General features: G+C 46.2%; 1 long non-coding RNA gene across 1 annotated transcript; it reads right to left on the bottom strand.

The window, feature by feature from the left end:
* Positions 1 to 5,777: 5,777 nt before the first annotated feature.
* On the bottom strand, positions 5,778 to 18,716 carry LOC129629835 (uncharacterized). Its single transcript, XR_008703342.1, has 2 exons — positions 18,497 to 18,716; positions 5,778 to 6,303 (listed from the first exon to the last, which is right to left on the bottom strand). It is a non-coding gene; the product is annotated as an uncharacterized LOC129629835 (long non-coding RNA).
* Positions 18,717 to 20,649: the final 1,933 nt, after the last annotated feature.

The raw sequence follows: 20,649 nt of genomic DNA, 5'->3' as shown, positions 1-20,649 counted from the left end.
CCTTTTTTGGTGTCTTTGGCTTATTAGGGACAGCCTGAGTTTGCAGAGGGGAATTTGGAATCCTGGTGTCTCCATTCAGGGACCCTACTCAGGGGGGAGGAGCGTGAGGCTTGAGAACACAAAACAAGTAACCAAGGATGCTCATTTCACAGGGTCAGTGATGGGGGACAGGACTTGACCTCCCCTAAGAAATCTGCACTTTCTTCCAAAAGAGAGAACTCCCACTTGGAAGTAATAGCTTGGGAAATCAAGTCAAAATTTCCCAAGTGCTCACCTCAGATCCAAGCAAGGTGAAAAAATTCTGAGCTTGCAAATGAATTCAAAATAACTTTCTTCACCCTAATGGATAGGTTCCTCATTTCCATAGCTGGTTTGGCCACCATCTCTGATGTGCAGGAGCCCTGCGCCCTCCTCAGGGTGGCTAATCACGGAGAAAATGTTTTCTGATTCGATGAATTAACTTTTCACTCTGTCTTCAGATGGCAGCACTGTTTATCATACTGTCTTTCACAACACATCTCTTCCTTTCCAGGTCTGGGTCCATTAGTGCTGCACCAACTCATTGGAAACTTCTGCAGCGTCGGAGCTGAAGCATCAGCTTGTTCAAAGTTGCCAGGTGAGGAAGACGGAGGGCTGATTCTCCTCCAGGAATAGAAGGAGGGAAAAGGCTCTGAGCTATGGTAAGAACCTCTGAATATTAATCTGTGCTCGCAGCAAGCCAGAGGACTGCAGTGGAAGCGTGAAGAAGACTTGCATCTTATTAATTCCATCATCCGCCATCCCTGTAGGACCATTCCGCAGGCTTCCCAAAGTCCAACTCTCCAGCTCTGTGTGGCTGCAGATACACGCAGGATGTACTCAGCACACAGAGATAATCCTGGGTTATCTGGATGAACCCAGTGTAATCACAAGGGTCCTTAAAATGGCAAGAAGGGGCCAGAAGAGAGTCAAAGGGATGCAAAATGAGAAAGATTGGACTGACCATCGCTGGCTTTAAAGATGTGGAAAGAGGAGCCAAAGAAGTCAGAACAGGGACCTCCCTGGAGGTCCAGTGATTAAGACTCTGCCTACCAATGCAGGGGGTGTGGGTTTGATCCCTGGTGGGGGAAATAAGATTTCACACGACTTAGGGTCAAAAAACCAAAACATAAAACAGAAGCAATACATAACTAATTCAATAAATATTTTTTAAATTGCCCACATTAAAATAAAAATCTAAAAAAAAAGAAGAAGATGAAGGTAGGAGGTTTCTAGGAGCTGGAAAAGGGAAGGAATGGATTCTTCCCTAAGACCTTGAAAAGGGAAAACAGTCCTGGCAAACACCTTGATTTTATCTCATGGACGCTCATTTCATCAAAGGTTGTAGTTCTAACCTCCAGAACTGAAAGATAAGGAATATATATTGTTTTAAGCCATTAAACAGGTGGCAATTAGTTCAGGTACTAATACCTACTTTGGGATGTGCATGCATGCTCAGTTGCTCAATTGTGACTCTTTGTGACGCTATGGACTACAGCCTATACAATTTGTCTTGTCCTGAGAACTTTTAGGATCTATTCCTTTGAAAGTGAAGTTGCTCAGTCATGTCCAACTCTTTGCGACCCCATGGACTGTTGTCTACCAGGCTCCTCCATCCACGGGATTTTCCAGGCAATAGCACTTCATGGGAAATAGATGAGGAAACAGTGGAAACAGTGGCTGACTTTATTTTTGGGGGGCTCCAAAATCACTGCAGATGGTGACTGCAGCCATGAAATTAAAAGACATTTACTCCTTGGAAGGAAAGTTATGACCAAACTAGATAGCATATTCAAAAGCAGAGACATTACTTTGCCAAAAAAAGGTCCGTCTAGTCAAGGCTATGGTTTTTCCAGTAGTCACGTACGGATGTGAGAGTTGGACTGTGAAGAAAGCTGAGCGCCAAAAAATTGATGCTTTTGAACTGTGGTGTTGGAGAAGACTCTTGAGAGTCCCTTGGACTGCAAGGAGATCCAACCAGTCCATTCTAAAGGAGATCAGCCCTGGGTGTTCTTTGGAAGGAATGATGCTAAAGCTGAAACTCCAGTACTTTGGCCACCTCATGTGAAGAGTTGACTCATTGGAAAAGACTCTGATGCTAGGAGGGATTGGGGGCATGAGAAGTGGACAACAGAGGAGGAGATGGCTAGATGGCATCACCAACTCAATGGACATGAATTTGGGTGAACTCTGGGAGTTGGTGATGGACAGGGAGGCCTGGCGTGCTGCAATTCATGGGGCTGCAAAGAGTCAGACACGACTGAATGACTGAACTAAACTGAACTGAATTAGTTTAGGAGCAAGGAAACTAGTATGGTCTTCTCTGGTAACTCAGCTGGTAAAAAATCCACCTGTAATGCAGGAGACCCCAGTTTGATTCCTGGTTTGGGAAGATCCCCTGGAGAAGGGATAGGCTACCCACTCCAGTATTCTTGGACTTCCCTGGTGGCTCAGACATAAAGAATCCTCCTGCAATGGGGGACACATGTGTTCCATCCCTGGGTTGGAGAAGATCCCCTGGAGGAGAGCATGGCAACCCACTCCAGTATTCTTGCCTGGAGAATCCCATGGACAGAGGAGCCTGGTGGGCTACAGTCCATGGAGTCACAAAGAGTCGGACACGGCTGAGTGACTAAGCACAACACAGCACAGAAAACTAGTATAGGAAGAGTGTGGCCAGTTTACCACAGTCCCCACCATTCCCTATTACCTCATCCATTTCAGTTCTGTTTCCTGTCTGGTTCCCATAGGCACATGAGTGCTCAAACCCTATCAGTCTTTCCCTGAAAACTTGAGAGCCATGTACTTTCTGAGGACTCGAGGAGTCAATATTTGTTTGCTGCTAATACTTTTGGGGGGAACAAAGAATTCTCAAAAAATGGATACCAATCATCCACGTTCTCTTTCTGTGTTATCATCTTTATTTTGCCTTGTGTATTTCTTCACATTGCATTCTAATTCCCGCCCCCTCCCAGATCTGCTTTTTAACTGGTTTTGCCAAAGAACTAAATCTAACAACAAAGAGAGGAACTATTTTCTCGGCAACCCTGGCCCCTCTGGAGATGCAAAGCAAAGGGGGAGATTCATAACATAAGATATAGTCCTTTGAGCCCTGAACCATGCTCCTCTGGCAGACCACGCTGAGAAGGCTGCTCTGGGGTGTGAGGCAGATGAAAGGGCAAGTCTATTCACATTTGATGGATAAAGGAATGAGCTACTGGGACCTTCCCTGGCAGGTCAGTAGTTAAGACTCCATGCTTCCAGACTTCTCTGGTGGCCCAGTGGATAAGACTCTGCCTGCCAATGCAGGAAACACGGGTTTGATCCCTGGTCTGGGAAGATCCCACATGCCACGGAGCAACTAAGCCCATGTGCCACAACTACTGTGCCTCCAACTCTAGAAACTGCAAGCTGCAACCACCCAGTGGGAGTGCTGCAATTACTGAAGCCCACACACCTAGAGCCTGTGCTCCGAAACAAGAGAAGCCCCTGCAGTGAGAAGTCTGCGCACCACAAGGAAGAGTAGCCCCCATTGCTGCAACTAGAGAAAGCCCATGCAAAAGCAACGAAGACCCAGCACAGCGAAAAATAAATTGATTAATTAATTTTAAAAAAAGACTCTATGCTTCCAATGCAGGGGACACGTGTTCAGTCCCTGGTTTGAGAACTAGGATCCCACATGCCACAGGGCATGGTCAAAAAAAAAAATGAGATGCTGAATCTCACTGACTTTTGTAAAGTCACATAGCAGAGCAACCACCAGACCAGATAGAAACTCCTCTCTCATCCCAGATACTCCCACACTAAACTCCACCCTGCATCTTGGTTGTGACATTACAACCATGAAGCTCCTGACCCAGCACCCCAGAGCATCCCCTATCCCTGGAGCAAGAAACAGCTCCTGCATGGCCCACATTCATCTACTTGAGCTTTCCACTCTCCCCAATATAATCACTGTTGTTTAATCAGTCATGTCCAACTCTGTGACCTCATGGATTGTAGCCCGCCAGGCTCCTCTGTCCATGGGATTTTCCAGGCAAGAGTGCTGGAGTGGGTTGCCATTTCCTTCTCCAAGGAATCTGCTCAGCCCAGGTATCGAACCCACGGAGTTACTCCATTTTCTGGGCTTCCCTGGTGGCCCTAGTTGTGAAGAACCCACCTGCCAACGCAGGAGACATAAGAGACTCGGATTCGATCTTTGGGTCAGGAAGATCCCCTGGAGGGGGATAGCAACTCACTCCAGTATTCTTGCCTGGAGAATCCTATGGACAGAGGAGCCTGGTGGGCTACAGTCCATGGGGTCTCAAAGAGTCAGACAGAACTGAGCAACTCAGCAAGCACACACCCACTTATCAGAATCTACATTTTATCTTCCTAAACGCACAAGCTGTCCCAAATGTGACTTAAACATTAACTGCTTGTGTTTCTTCTACTTAGGGGAGGAATCTTGCTGCCGTGAAATTGAAGTTGTTATGGGCACCCAGAGATTCTGTCTTTCCAATCCCAAATATGGCTCAAAGCAGTAAATATGAAGTGCCTGGTACCTTAATTTTAAACGACAAAGTTTTGAGGATGATGCTCCAGGGATTTTGAAATACTTGAGGAACCTACTTAGGATCATCTTTCAGCAAGTTTTATGATCCAGCTGGTTTAATGTACACGTCTGGAGACGGTATGCATGGTTATCTGTTTGAGGAAGCTCAGCTCTGTGAGGCAGCAATATTAGGAGGATTTCCAGGGTTCGGGAAAGGAAAGGCATGCACTTGGAAATCTTTATTTAACTTTCTCACTCAGTACACATGATCATAGCCAAAGGCACTTCCTTGTTTTTTAAATAAAAAAATTAGTAAATGCTTAACAGCGTTTCCTTTGGGGGTGATGAAAAAGTCCTGGAACTGGAGAGTGGGAATGGTTGCACGATATATTGTGTGTGGACAAGATGTCACTGAACTATTCACTTTAAAATGGTTAAAACAGCAAATGAAATGATGTTCAGCATCACTCATTATCAGAGAAATGCGAACCAAAACTGCAGTGAGGTACCACCTCACACCAGTCAGAATGGCCATTCATTAAAATGTTTACAAGTAACAAATGCTGCAGAGGATGTGGAGAAAAGGGAACCCTCCTATGCTATTGGTGGGAATGTAAATTGGTGCAGCTTCTACAGAGAACAGTTTGGAATTTCCTCAGAAAGCTAAAAATAGAACTACAATGTGTTCCAGCAATCCCACTCCTGGGCATATATCTGGACAAAATTCTAATTCAAAAAAATGTATGCATGCCTATGTTCATAGCAACACTATTCACAACAGCCAAGACAAGGAAACAGTCTAAACATCCATCACCAGATGGATAACAAAGGTGTGTGTTGCATATATACAACTAAATAAAAATAACTAAAAAGAGCTAAATCATGCCATTTGCAGCATACAGATGAACCTAGAGATGATCATACTAAGTGAAGTAAGGCAGAAAAAGAAAGACAAATATCATCTGATAGCTCTTATATGTAGAACCTAAAATATGACACAAATGAATTTATCTATGAAACAGAAAGATTCACAGACATGGGGGACAGACTTGTGGCTGCCAAGAGGTAGGGGGTTAGATTAGGGATGGAGTGGGAGGTTGGGGTTCACAGATGTAAGCTATACTAGGTAGAATGGCTCAACAACAAGGTCCTACTACACAGCACAAGGAACTATATTCAATATCCTGTAGTAAACCATAATGGAAAAGAATGCAAAAAGACTGTGTGTGTGTGATACACATATATATATTACACACGTAACTTTGCTGTACAACAGAAATTAACACAACATTGTAAGTCAACTATACTTCAACAAAAAATTTTTTGTTCGTTTGTTTTTCCAGGAGTCATGTATGGATGTGAGAGTTGGACCATAAAGAAGGCTGAGTGCCGAAGAATTGATACTTTCAAACTGTGGTGCTGGAGAAGATTCTTGAGAGTCCCTTGGACAGCAAGGAGATCAAAGCAGTCAATCCTAAAGAAAATCAACCCTGAATATTCATTGGAAGGGCTGTTGCTGAAGCTGAAGCTCCAGTACTTTGGCCACCTGATGCAAAGAGCCAACTCATCGGAAAAGCCTCAGATACTGGGAAATATTCAGAGTGAGAGGAGAAGAGGGTGACAGAGGATGAAGATGGCTGGATGGCATCACTGACATGAGTTTGAGCAAACTCTGGGAGATAGTGAAGGATGGGCGAGGCTGGAGTGCTGTAGTCCATGGGATCGCAGAGCGGGGGGCCATGACCTAAAGACTGAACAACAACTTATTCAGGTTACCGCATCGCACTGAGTAGAGTTCCCTGTGCTATACAGTGGGTTCTCATTAGCTATCTATTTTTCACATAGCATCAATAGTGTGTCTGTGTCAGTCCCAGTCTCCCAGTTCCTCTTACCCCAACCCCAGCATGTTACATTTTTCAGAGGAAAAGTGGACCTCTGATAGATAATACAATCCCCACCACCACCACATCCTCCACACTGCAGGAATTTAATGGCTCTGAGACCACCCTGGCAACTTCAACCAGCTTCCTTTCCCCAGTGAGTTCTCAGCACCCAGAGTCCCAGCCCCTACCGCACCCACCTGCCCTGCCCTTATCCCTGCCTCCTCCTTGAACAAGGATGGGTCTTGTCCTGTAGCTCGAGGTCAAGCGTCGCACCTTGACTGCCCATCAGAATGACCTAGACAGCTTTCAAAAGTGTTCGTGTCTGGCCTCACCCTGGACCCACTGAGCCATGACCTCTGGGGCACGTTCTAGGCACTGGACACCCCGGATGGTCTAGGGCATCACTGGGCTTTCTGCTGTTCACTGACTCTTTCTCATTTTCATAGTTTCTCTATTCTCTCCCATGTGAAACACAGACTTAGATCACTCTTTTCGGATGATGCATTTAACCTTAATACACGACTTCCCTGCCGAGAATCTGAGGTTCAGGGACAACCAGTGGGGAAGAGGTCTGTGGAGGGGAAAGTCTGGATGTCCTGAGATGATCATAATTCCACTCATATATGTGGAAATGGGGGCTGTTTTCCCTGCAGAGCCCTGTAGAGACTCGCGTGGCAGTGGTGGAGTGATCGGAGCTGGCTTCTGACAAAGCCAGTCCCTGATTCCTGCACCTTGGATGGGGAGGAAAGGGAGCCATGTTCTCCCCGAAAGGAGAAAGCTGTTTCTGCCTCTTTAAATATATAACCTTATTTATTTATTTTTGGCTGTGCTGGGTCTTCACTGCTGCTCGGGCTTTTCTCTAGTTGGTGCGAGAAGAGGCTACTCACTAGTTGCGGTGTGTGGGTTTCTCCTTGTGTGGAGCACGGACTCCAGGGTGAGTGGGTTTCAGTTTAGCTGCTGCTCCTGGGCTGTGGCACGTGGGCTCAGTTGCTCTGAAGTACGTGGAATTCTCCTGGACCAGGAATCAAATCCACACCTCCCACTCTGGCAGGCAGATTCTTTACCTCTGAGCCACCAGGGGATCCCAGGGGTGTCTCTGCTTTTCTCAGTGTACTCCATCAATGGTACTTCCTGGACTTGTGCCTTCATGGCCCCAAGCAAACTCCTTTAATCCTCACAATAGCAATGAGATAGACCTTCTTATCTTCACTGCATAACCAGGGAGACAAAGACACAGAGAAGGCCAGTAACTTGCCAAGGTCACACCGGCGATGAGCAGCAGATCCCTGTTTTGGTCCTGGGCAGAATTTACCCTCTGAATTGCCCCAGGATGCTGCCTCATCCTGGCTGTTTCTGGCTGTTTGGAATGTGGACAAAATGCCAGGGGGAAAGATGGGCATCTCAATGGTCCCTCCCAAGAGAAATACGTGGACTTAACAAAAGTTGGATTTCTTGTTCCCTGGATTGTGGGACTGAAATGTTTTTCTGCTGAAGTGAGCATCCCTGGGTGAGCCCAGGAGAGAAACACCTGGGTCCCACCCCCAGAACCGCCTCCCTGCCCCAGGGTCCTCTCCCTCTGTCTTCTTCTCTGTCCCTTCTTCCTCCATCTCACGGTTTCTGTTGTTCAGTGGCCATCAGGGACTGCCTCTTTCCAAGTCAATTGATTCTCATGGCAAGTTTATGAGATCAGACTTACAGTCACCCCCATTTTACAGAAGGGACAACTGAGGTTCAGAGATATAAAGGAACCTGCCTCCCAATTTTACAGTGAGTCCAGGGCCAAGATGGCACCCAAACCTCAAGAGGTCTTGGCCAGAGTCTTTCCTGAAGCTCTCCTTGTCCCCCATGTTGCCTCCTCTGCTTGCCTTCTTTTTATTCTTCTCCTTCCCTCTGTATGGGTATGTGTATCCTTATTTTCTAATAAAGGAAGATGAGGCTTGGTTAGGGGAAGAAAAGACGAGAAGGAAGAGGGAGTTAAAAATCACTTCTCCTTGTTATCTGATTACAAGATTCTTCGGCTGCCCTGCAGCTGTGGTTCCGGATAAAGGCAGCTTCCAAACCCGCACCACTGCGAGAACGCTTTCATAGTCACCATGCAAAATCTATTTATTCTTGTCTGTTCCTGTGTACACGACCCACCCCTTCATATCTGCATAATTAAAGGGACAGTGGCAGAAAGAAGCCACTCTCAGCAGAAGCTAATCTTATAGATGCCAATGGTCCTAACCACTGTCCCTGGCACATGTCTTTTATTTTTTTTAATATTTATTTATTTGGCTGTACTGGCTCTTAGTTGAGGCACCTCAGATCTTCAGTTGCGGCATGCAAACTCATAGTTGCGGCATGTGGTATCTACTTGCCTCACCAGGGCTCGAACCCAGGGCTCCTGCATTGGAAGCATGGAGTCTTAGCCTCTAAGCCACCAGAGAAGACACCCAGCACACTTTTGAGGAAGTGTCTGCTTCTCAACCTAGAAGGGGAGGTAGTGTGGGCTGCTGATGGAGTCCTTGACCTTGGAGCTGCACTGAACACCTGATGGTTTCAGCTGCCCACCATTTCCCTTTAAGAACCTGTCCCACTGTCTCACCCTCAGCCCCCAGCTGCGGTCAGTCCATGAGGGCTGGGAGGCTAAGGCTGCCATCACTTCCAGGTATTGATACTGTTACCAATCCCAGGTCCAGCTGCTCACCACTCAAAAGCTATTAAAGAGGCCAGGTTGTAGAAAGGAAAGCTTGCTTTATTTTGGATGCTGGCAAGCATGGCAGGGAGAGGGCAGATCTCTGTCCAAAGGCCAACTCTCCCCCCTCCCACTCCCTATAATCAGGGGGCAAGAGCTTTTATAGATGGAGGGAGGGGGCTATGTGCAGAAACAGCACAGTCAGCTCTGACAGTCATCTTGAAATTGGTCATCGATGGTCTGACCAACGTCATCTTGGTTGTTTTAAGTACAGTTACTCTTCAGTTCCGGTCTATTTGCATTTCCTTGAGGCCACCTGGTGGGGTTTCAGTATCTACAAGACAGCTCACAGGGCATGGCTCAGAATATTATCTACATAGCTCTTGAGAAGGAACTAAAGTCCTTGATTTTGCTTAATGACTAAACTATTATTATTTGGCTTCCTTTGACTGTTTTTCTTTGTTTCTGCAGGTTGTCATTTCTCTGATTAAACTTATTCTTTGGTTAAAGTTTTCCCACAGACAAAAAGGCTGAGGGTATGGCAGGGAGTTGGAGGGGAAGGACCATAGAGTCCTACTTCATTTCAACATAACCCTCAACCCCAGCCAAAATGATCATGACCCCAAACCAGCCCATGAGCACATCCTGAGGAATTCCAGTCTAATTACTGGGAAAGCTGTTCTCTTCTATCCCTGGATTTGTGGGCTGCTAGACTGGCAGCCTGTAGGTGTGGTTTTCCATCCAGCCGCCCAGAGTTTACTTAACACCCCCACGGTGCTTACATGTGTGCAGTGGGGGAGGGGGGGATCTGTCAGGGAACCTGCTTTCTCCAATGGTGGCACCTCTCCTAATGTCTGTTTATCTGCTCAGTGTGGGTTGTTAGAAGCAAAAGCGCTCTGGGGAATAGTTCCCACTGCAGACTCCCCAGGTGGGGTCTGACCACACACACAGCCAGGAGAGGGGGTTCAGAAGCAGTTCTCTGGTATTTGTTGTTTTATTTGGTTCTCTTTCATGGGCATGCCTGGTGGCTCAGAGGTAAAGAATCCACCTGCCAATGCTGGAGACACAGGTTTGATCCGTGAGTCGAGACAATCTCCTGGAGAAGAAAATGGCAACCCCCTCCAGTATTCTTGTCTGGGAAATCCCATGGACAGAGGAGCCTGGTGGGCCACAGCCCATGGGGTCAAAGAGTCAAGACACGACTTAGCAACTAAACAACAATAAATTTTATGTTTACAATGCTGGTGGGCACACACTAAGTCAATGGTAGGATCTTTCAATGGGTCACAATCATGGTTTAAAAATGATGCACCTGGACTTTCCTGGTGGTCCAGTGCTTAAGACTCCACCAGCCAATGTAGGCTCACCGGTTTGATCCCTCATCCAGGAAGATAATTGCATGCCCATGGGGCAAACAAGCCCGCGTGCCATAGAGCCTGTGCTCCACAATAAGAGAAGCCACTGCAGTGAGAAGCCTGCACACCAGACTAGATAGTAGCCTCCACTAGCCACAATTAGAGAAAAGCCCGCACTCAGCAGGGAAGACCCAGCACAGCCAAAAATAAGTAAATAAATAAACTTTAAAAAATTAAAATAAAGTAAAAAGTAAAACAACAGAGGATGAGATGGCTGGATGGCATCACCAACTCGATGCACATGAGTTTGGGTGAACTCCGGGAGTTGGTGATGGACAGGGAGGCCTGGCGTGCTGCGATTCATGGGGTCTCAAAGAGTCGGACACGACTGAGCGACTGAACTGAACTGAAAAAGTAAAAATGGTGGACCTGATTTCCCTGGTGGTCCAGGGGGAAGACTCCTAGCTTCCATTGCAGTGGGCATGGGTTCGATTCCTGGTTGGGTAACCATGTGCCATGTTGTGCAGCCCCAAAAATAAACAAAATTAAAATGCTGGGCCCAAAACTATAAGATAAGATAAAATTGCTGGACCAGCTGGTGTCTCCACATAGGCCCCAAACACCCAACAGTCCTGGACAGAAGGGTCAAGACAATACAATCACAGGAGCAAAATAACCCTGTGTTCAAGAAAGTGAATATGGTTCTTTCCTCCTTTTTTTTTTTTTTCTTTCTTTTTTCCCCTTCAAGCATTCAAAGGAGAAATTTGTTTTCTAATCTGGTTGCATGGCTCAGGGGCCTTCTGGAGGGGAGAATGATCCCAGCACTTGTGGTAATGAACTCCTTTTCCACTTCTGTTCACACCTGGCTGGAGTCCTCACCCTGCATGGGCTACGCACACTGGATTCCTCCAACACGATGCTTTGGGCTGAGTTTCTCCATCTCTCTCACGAGTAAGAGGGGAAACATCGGAGACTTTGAAAACAAGCAACCAAATTCGAGTGCATCCATTCGGAAAACCAAAGGAGGGGAAAAATTCTGCCCCATTGTTAACCATTTCAAATGAACAGGCACGCATTCAGCCTGTCTAAAATGCTTCTAGAAATTTCAGGCAAGTGGCACAGCCTCCTCCTCACTGGTGAAATAGCCCTTTGAATCCTAGCTCTGTCAGCTGTAGCTGTCCCTGGAGAGGTGGCTTCTGAGGACAAGACACTGGGTCCACCCTAGTCTAAATAACCCTCTGTGGGGACTACCTTGATGGTTCAGTGCTTAAGACTCCATGTTCCCACTGCAGGGACACAGGTTCAATCCCTGGTCAGGGAACTAAGAAAAAAAAAATAATAATAAAGTATAAATACCCTCTGTGGAAAGGCTGCTTTTCCAAAGACCTGGCTAGTTTTGTAGGTTGACAAGCAACATGACCTTAAATAACATCTATTTTCTTTTTAGGGGGATTATAAAAGAAATATATGTCACTAGGAAGAATTTGAAGGAAAGAGTGAAAACAATTGCCTATGGTCCCATCACTTGGAATATTTTTAGATTATTTCCTTTCTGATTCTTTGCCTATGTGTATCTTTCTTAATACTTTGGTGTCATATTATTGTAAGTATTCAAGCTATGTACATGGTAAGAACATGTTTGGCCACCAGGAACAGAATTTTCCACTCATGATGGCCTACAAGAACAATTCATGTGTTTACAGGGGAGCCCACGGCTGGGACTGACTTGGGTCTGTACGGGGACCCTCTCCTTCCTTCCCCGTGACCTGTTCAGTATACCGGTTTCTTCCTCATTCACAGTTCATTCATTCTTACTTTCTATATGAATGATTGTCTTCATGGTTTTCTTTAAACAAAATGTTAGCAGAAAGTTAACAGTTGGGGGAGGGATGGAGTGGGAGGATGGGTTAACAAGTCGTGAGCTTTTATATGTAGAATGAATAAACAACAAGGTTCCTACTGTATAGCACAGAGAACTATATTTAATATCCTATGAGAGACCATAATGGAAAAGAATATTTTTAAATGTACATATATTTATCCCTGAATCACTCTGCTGTAATCACTCAGCCGTAATTAACACAGCATTGTAAATCAACTACACTTCAATTTAAAAAGAGAAAAGGGAAAAAAAGTCGATTTGCACTAAATATACATTGAACTTGCACTTGCACTGATTTGACTATATCCTCTCTGTTAAGATGAGCAGAGGGAGAGAAACGACAATTTCTAGAATGAGGGTGATTCTGTCTTCTCTTCTGTCCCCGGATAAGGGCAGGAACTGTAACTGTCCTGTCCCCTCAGGTGGCCTGACCTCCAGGAAGCCTTTCCTAAATTAGCATCTCACAGCCCTGAGCACTCTATTCTATATCTGGGTAGCTACTGAAAGGACTTTTCAAATCCTATGCACTAGGGGTTGGAAAACATTTCCAAAAGGCAGATAGCACATTTAGCTGTGCAGGAAACATGGTCTGTCACAACTATTCTGCTCTGCCTTTGTGGCAGGAAAGGAGCCAGGGATGAGATGTCAATGGATGGACATGACTGTGTTCTAATAAAACTTTATTGACAAAAACAAATGGAGGGCCAGGTGTGGCCCAGGGCTGTACTTGGCCAACTCCTGCTCTACAAAAATTTTAAATTTTGCCTTAACAAGGAGGCTCCTTAACTCTCCCAACTCCCATTTTGACAGAGGAATAGAGTGTCCTTCTCAGCCCATCCATCATGAGGGCTGGGAGGTAACTTACACCTTTGCCTCTCCCTGACTCCTGCCCATGGAGAAGGAGTGAGTTCTTAGATGGAGTCAGGAGGAGTCCAGCCCTGGCCCTGCTCCCTTCAGAGCCTCCTCTCCTCTGATCTCTGTTACCACAGGTCTCATCTTCCAAGCTCACCTTTCCAGTAACAGAGCCCAAGGATTTTTCTCTTTATGTTGGCTCTTGTGTTTGCCTCTCAACTGATTCTGACCTGGGGAGGTGAGTGGTCTCTTCGTTTTCCCTACAGGTCCTCCCAGTTCTGTGCCCCAGGAGGTTGTCTCCTCTGCAACCAGCTCACCTTGACTCAAGGGCACGAGAGTGGGGATGGAGGCAGCGCCAGCATGGTCCCCAGCTCCTTCCCTGTGAGGTCTCTCTGGCTGGGCTGCAGCATCTAGCCCAGTGCCTATCTAATGCCTTATCCCTGTGTGTGTGTGCTCAGTCACTCAGTTGCCTCTGACTCTTTGTGACCCTATGGACTGTAGCCCACCAGGCTCCTCTGTCCATGGGATTCTCCAGGCAAGAATACTGCAGTGGGTTGCCATTTCCTTCTCCAGGGGGTCTTCCCAACCCAGGGATGGAACCCGCAGCTCCTGCAGCTCCTGCGCTGGCAGGCAGATTCTTGATCACTGAACCACCTGGGAACCCCCAGAACCTCAGAACACAATCTTATTTGGAAATAGGACCTTTGCAGATGTAATTAAGGTAAGGCTGGAAAGGAAATCACACTGGATAAGAGTGGCCTTAAATCCAGTAAGAATATTCTTTTAAGAGACAGAAAAGGATGCCCAGAGACACCCAAGGGAAAGTGCCATGTGAGGACAGAGGCAGAGATGGAGTGATGCGCCTAAAACCAAGGAATGCTTGGGGGCCCCCAGAAGCTGGAAAAGGCAAGAAAAACTCTTCCCTAGAGCCTTCAGAGGGAGCATGACCCTGCAGACACCTTGATCATGGACTGCTGGCCTTGAGAACCCCGAGGGGATAAATCTCTGTGTTTTAAGCCACTCAGATTGTGGTAATTTATTGCAGTTGCTTCAGGACACTGATGCAGAACCTAGCTGACAAATAGCATACAAAATCTCTTTGTAAAGTGTCTATATTTTCCACAAAGCATACCAAAATCTTGTTCTCCATGGGTGACAATGATGAAGAGCATTTTGTTTCTTAGGGAGACTTACATGATGAGCTCCCAAGAAAGGCTTCTTTTCCAAGCATCAGTACCTCTGAGATCTGACACCAGCCAAGCCCAGGAGGGAGGGCGGCCTGGGCTGACACCAGGGCCACGTCTGCAGGAAGACCCCAGTCACTCTCTGCTTCTGCTTTCCCCTGATTCCAGAGTGCATCTGCTTTTCATTTATGACAATATCTCAGGCAGCCTCGCTTCCTTGTAGAGCCCAAACCAACACATCTTCCAAGTATGATTTCAGGACATTTGTCACTCACTTTTTTTTTCTCTTGGAGTATAGTTGCTTTACAGTGTTGTTGATTTCTGCTATATAGCAAAATGAATCAGGCTTATGTATACACATATCCCCTCTGTTTTGGATTTCCTTCCCATTTAGGTCACCATAGAGGATAAAGTAGAGTTCCCAGTGCTATACAGTAGGTTCTTGTTAGTTATCTATTTTATACATAGTATCCATAGTGTATATATGTCAGTGCCAATCCCCCAATTCATCGCATCCCCTTATTCACATTTTAATTGCAGGAAAGATCAGTGCTTCTTAGAATCTACAAGTTTTGTCCACTTTCATGCCAAGGAGTTTTAGAATTTTACACCCTTCCATGTTAGGGCTTCCCTGGTGGTTCAGGGGTAAAGAACACGCCTGCAATGCTGGAGATGCAGCAGGAGCCGCGGGTTTATTCCTGGGCCAGGAAAATCCCCTGGAGAAGGAAATGGCAACCCACTACAGTATTCTTGCCTGGAAAATCCCATGGGGTCAAGAGAGTCAGACACAACACATATATGCTAGCTATAATATGCAAATGGGAAGAGTAACTTGCTGACAAGTTTTCTATGAGTATTTTTAGGCAGTGTTTTCCATGGGGTTCTGTTTGTTTCTTTGGGACAAAGATCACAAAGTCAAAGAGTCAGAAAAAACTCATTGTCTCACAGATTTTCTTCAAAGCTGTTTCACGTTTTAAAGACATTAAATTAGTGGCCAACACTCATGCATTAAGACATTTTACATAAAATTCAGTGGGTTCAGCTACCGCAGGCCTTCACTGGTACATGGCAGCAATTGGCTAGGGTTGAATACTGCCTGTCTTTTAACCCACTTATCAATTTGCCACAGTCCTCACTGCTCCATAATGCCTGACACTTGTTCTATTTGACTCCACAAAGTGGTTCTCTCTAGACCTGAGGTTAGTTTCTGATACGGGGACTGTTTCATTCATGTATTCTTCAACAAATATTTATTGAAGTGTGTAAGTTGTGCCAAACACCATAGTAAGTGCTGAGAATGCAAGAGTGAACAAGACAGACACGGTCCCTGCCTTCAAGGGGTCTATGTTCAAGCAGGCGACTCAGGTCCTAGTATTATGTGGCAGGGGAACAAAATGCAATATTTGCAATGCCATCTCAAAGATTTAGGACTTGGCATATAGGGTTCGCTGTATGTTAATTTTCATTTCTTGGGGGAAAGGTACAAAGTTGCTGTCAACCTGGAAATTTTCTTGTCCAATTTTGGTTATATCTGAGGTTCTTATTGGTTTCTGGAATGTTTTATAGCCTGTCTGAATTCCTAGCATTCTTCCATACCTTCTGGCCTCCTGCTGATACCCTATCTGATCACTCAGGATTAGAGCTAGCCTAAAAACGGGCATATGTTTTGAACTTGTTGGCAATCATAAAAATTCTCATCCAATTAAAACTCCTTCACCAACCTCCAGGAACTGCAAACTCAAGAGTCTTTGTTTATTGTCCAATCAGAAGGTTGACTACCAAAATTCATAATATTTTAAGATAGCTGTTGGATGTATTTGAGAAATAACCCTGCTTTAAGGTATATTGATGATAACCCCCAAGATGAAAACCAATCTATCCTAAAGGCAATAAACCTTGAATATTCACTGGAAGGACTGACACTGAAGCTGAAGCTCCAATATTGTGGCCACCTGATGCAAAGAGCCAACTCATTAGAAAAGACCCTGAAGCAGGGAAAGATTGAGGGCAGGAGGAGAAGGGGATGACAGAGGATGAGATGGTTGGATGGCATCACCAACTCAATGGACAACGAGTTTGAGCAAGCTCCAAGAGGTGGTGAGGGGCAGGGAAGCCACGTGTGCTGCAGTCCATGGGGGTCACAGAGTCCAGCATGACTGAGTGACTGAACAACAATTTCTATACTCACTAAAGTTGCCTGAGCTTCCCAACACCACTCTTTCTGGTTTCACACACCCAGGGAATTCCTAGGTGGAATCCTAAACCAGCTCCAGAACCCAGCGGGCAGGGAGAGACAGAAGGAAGACAGCCTCTGCAGATGGGGAGGTGGCAGGTTTAATAAGCAGGTGACTTCCCTCAAGGGCTGGTCTTAGTTGCCCCAGGACCAGGAGGTCACTGCCTGCCCAACTGCGGCATCTTAAGAGTTTATAGAGAGACCTTCTTGGGATTCAGGTACCCACGACATCCCAAGGTCTCCACACCTGCTCTTTCAAGGTGCATCCTTAAAATAGCTCCCACAATGGGCACAAGGGATGGCGGGAAAGGGCAGAGCAGCCATCCCAAGGTCAGGGGGGTGGTGAGGGACCTCTGATGCCCGGGATGAGCTCACAGGTCAACCAGAGGTCATGTCCTCTGCAGAACCTCTTCCAACTATAACTATTTCATCCATTACAGAAAAAGAAAGCATTTCTGAAAAGTGATTCCTTACTAGAGATCTCAGATGTGAACAGCACTTGTAACTTCTCTGGGAATTTTCATGTCTCCTTTCCAATTAGATCCTTAAAATAGCACTAAGTCGTATCTGACTCTTGCGACCCCATGGACAGTAGCCCACCAGGCTCCTCTGTCCAAGGGATTTCCAGGCAAGAATAAATGGAGCGGGTAGCCATTTCCTTCTCAAGCAGATCTTCCCAACCCAGGGACCTAACACAGGTCTCCTGCACTGCAGGCAGATTCTTTATTAACTGAGCTACGAAGGCAGCCTTAAAACAACACTGTTAAGTAACTACTGCAAGTGATACCATCATGGTTTTTCCAAGTGGGTGAAATCTACCCGGCATCCAGGGGATGGAGGTATAGGAAGGTGTGGCTGCCCCATCCAGGCTCCTGTGAATTTCCACCTTGGTCAGAAGGTGGAGTTTTCTCTTCACCCCCAAAAGGACATATCCAAACCCTCCACATATGTTCATGGTGTTCATCTGCACCTGAGGTCATCAGGTCAGGGGACATTCACTGGTGACACAGCCACAGGCAGGGGGTCCCCACTCGGCCCAGCTCAACTTTAAGTCACTGTGGCTGACTTCAGGTCTCTCCTCCAACGGGGGCCCTACCCAGCCGCTTCACCCCTTCCCTACTGCTGCAGCCTCTCCTTCCCACAATCTCTCCTTCTTCCAGCCCTACTCATATCCAGTCAATGAGGACAAAGAACACTCCCCCAGCAGATGTCAAGAATTTTCCATCTCAATGGAGTTTGGGCTCTGCCTCAGATCTCGAGGGTGGACCCCAGTGTGCTGCTTCCGGTTGTGCCACGTGGCCATAGCCTGGCACACCGTTCAGAAGGGCCAGAGGTGTGGCTCCTGTAACCTGCCCCAGGTGCTCCTACTGTCCAGAGACGAAGGATGCTGCAGGGATGAGGACTGCTCAGCACCCACGTGCACACCAGATTGCATGGGGTTCACACACATGGGGTGAAACTATGGCCAAGCAAGGTGGGAGTCGGGGGTCAATTCTACTTCTTTCCTTCTTCACCAAGAGCTGCTTTCACACACCCACTCCTTCCTACCCTCTCTCAGAAGCCAGGCCCACTGGTGAAACAATTAGATCCACTGTATACTAGGCAGTGGCCAGCTTGGCAAAGACCTTCCTCTCTCCTATCTCCCCCATTTGCACAGCCTAGTAAAGTCAGCCTGAGACATCGCAGTGGCTTCACCCCCAGGTGTGTTCACTGGTGGGCCCATGACCCACAGTCTAGTTAGCTGTCTGCTGGGGAGGACCTCCCATCCCAAATAAAAGGCCAAACTTCCTAGGAAGGTATATTAAGTTTCTATTGCAAGTGTAAGCCTGAGCCACCTCAGTAATTACCATAAACACAGCAACTTAAAACAATACCTACCTGTTGGCTCCCAGTTCTGGAGATCACATGTCCAAGTAGTCTCAACTAGGTTCCTGCAGAGGGTCTCACGTGGCTGAAATTAATGTGTCAGCATCTGGGCTCTTACCTTGAGGATCTAGGGAATCGCCTGCCTGCAAGCTCATCCAGGTGTTTGGAATTCTGTTTTGTGCAGTTGTGGGACTGAGGTCTTGTTCTCCTGGCTGGCTGTCCTCCCAGAGTCCTTCGTGCTCGGTCCCTAGAGACAGACCCCATTTGATTAGATTACACCCACCAAGATAACCTCCCTTTGGAGGAAGGCAAAGTCAACTGATTTTACATCCTGATTACATCTGCAAAATTCCATTTATCTGTAAAGATCACAGGCATATAATCTCGTCATATTGACTGCCTGGGATTAGGGCTGGAAATCTTTGAGGGTTATCTTAGAATTATGCTTGCCACAGAAGGTCTTTTGCTTTTTTCCCTTCCTTTCTTCCTCCTGCCTGGGATACAGTCATGATGTCTGGAGGCAAAGCAGCCATTTTGCAACCATGATACAGCCAAATGCAAATGGAGGTGGCAGAAAAATAGATCCTGGGTCTATGTGACAAAATCAAACCACTGCATAACATCTGAAATCCCTATCTCTTGACTTTTATTACATGATTAAAAAAAACTCTGCTTTGCTTTAAGCTACAGCTGATGAAGTGTTCTGTTAATTCTCCATCTCCCAACTCAATCCTCTCTGACCTTCCAGAATTGGCCCTTTCTGCTTTCTGTAGGTGATCTAATCCACCCAAAGTTCTCCTGTGTTTTTGTGATCAGGGGTGGAGTAGGTAGTGAGGGCAGCTTCCAGACCTGTTTCTCCTTCAGCCTTCCTGAACTCCAGTGCCCTCGGTGATGGAGCACACAGTCAGGGGGGAAAAAAGACTTTCTCCAGGTCACCAGTTTCCACAGTTGGCTCAGTCCAGCCCAAGTTACACACTCATCTTCTTGTCCCCTCCTGTGCTTGCCCACTGCACATCTGAATTCAGAGCACCAACCCCCACAGCAAATTGCATCATCTTGTTCTATGCATCTGCTAGCAAGGAGCCTAACGAGGTCAGACAGGTAATGTAATTCTCTCAGGCTCCCCAGCCAAATCTGTAAAACGGAGCTTGATCTGATTTTTATTTCATAAAGCAGCCTCAGCATATTGGTTCAACAAGAACTTCCCTTTCTCATTGGTGCAAAGACTTCTTCACCTTTGCATTTGTTTATGTCCTCAATGAGGAATCTCTGGTCTTTTGACAGAGCCCATGACCTTATACCTTTGAAGCAGTCATTCACCTTGCACTGTTGGGGTAAATCGCTTCAGAACAATTGGGATCTTAAAGACGTTCTATTTTACCTGTGAGAACAGAAGCCACCACCTGTCCTGGAGTCCCAAAAAGATGAGTCTCCTGGAGCAGAGTATGTGGTTAGGCATCGTGGTAGACTGTCATGATTTCCATTTTGATCCTGTCTACTGTGTTACAAGGCTTTTTGATCATAGTTAACATGAACAAAGAAAATTAAATGTGATCAAATGTAAGATCCAGGCAGGTTAAATCAGTATATCCAATGACTGTGTGCTTATGCTAAAGCCCTCCCACACTTGACTTTTAAAGTTTTTTTTTTTTTTAATGTGGACTATTTTCAAAATCTTTATTGGATTTGTTACAATATTGCCTCTGTCCTAGGTTTTGGTATTTTGGCTGCAAGACATGGGATCTTAGTTCCCTGACCAGGGATTGAACCCTCCCCTCCTAATTTGAAGTCTTAACCCCTGGACTTCCAGGGAAGTCCCTAAAACCTCCCTTTTAATGATAAGAACAAAGGAGCCCACCTAAAAAGCACCAATAAAATACTTTTTATTTCCCTGATCAAATTAATGAAGCCTTGAGTTGAATCTCCATGGCTTATGAATTGCATGGTCCGGCTAAGTCGACTGGACAGCTGAAGGACCTGATTGAATTCAGTGCTGATAAGAAGTTATGAGATGAAGGCAAATCTCCGAGAAAGAAGCCAGAGGTTGCTAAGAGGCTTTTCTGTCATTTGCTTTCCTCGTGGCCAACTTTGGGCTCACCCAGAAGAAAGGTTGCTAGAAGAAAGGCCAACTTTGGGCTCACCCTGCTGCAGAAGAAAAACTGGAC

The sequence above is a fragment of the Bubalus kerabau genome, chromosome 16 (genome assembly GCF_029407905.1).
Source record: "Bubalus kerabau isolate K-KA32 ecotype Philippines breed swamp buffalo chromosome 16, PCC_UOA_SB_1v2, whole genome shotgun sequence".
In the NCBI taxonomy this organism is placed as follows: domain Eukaryota; kingdom Metazoa; phylum Chordata; class Mammalia; order Artiodactyla; family Bovidae; genus Bubalus; species Bubalus kerabau.
This window is presented reverse-complemented; position numbering and strand designations above follow the sequence as displayed.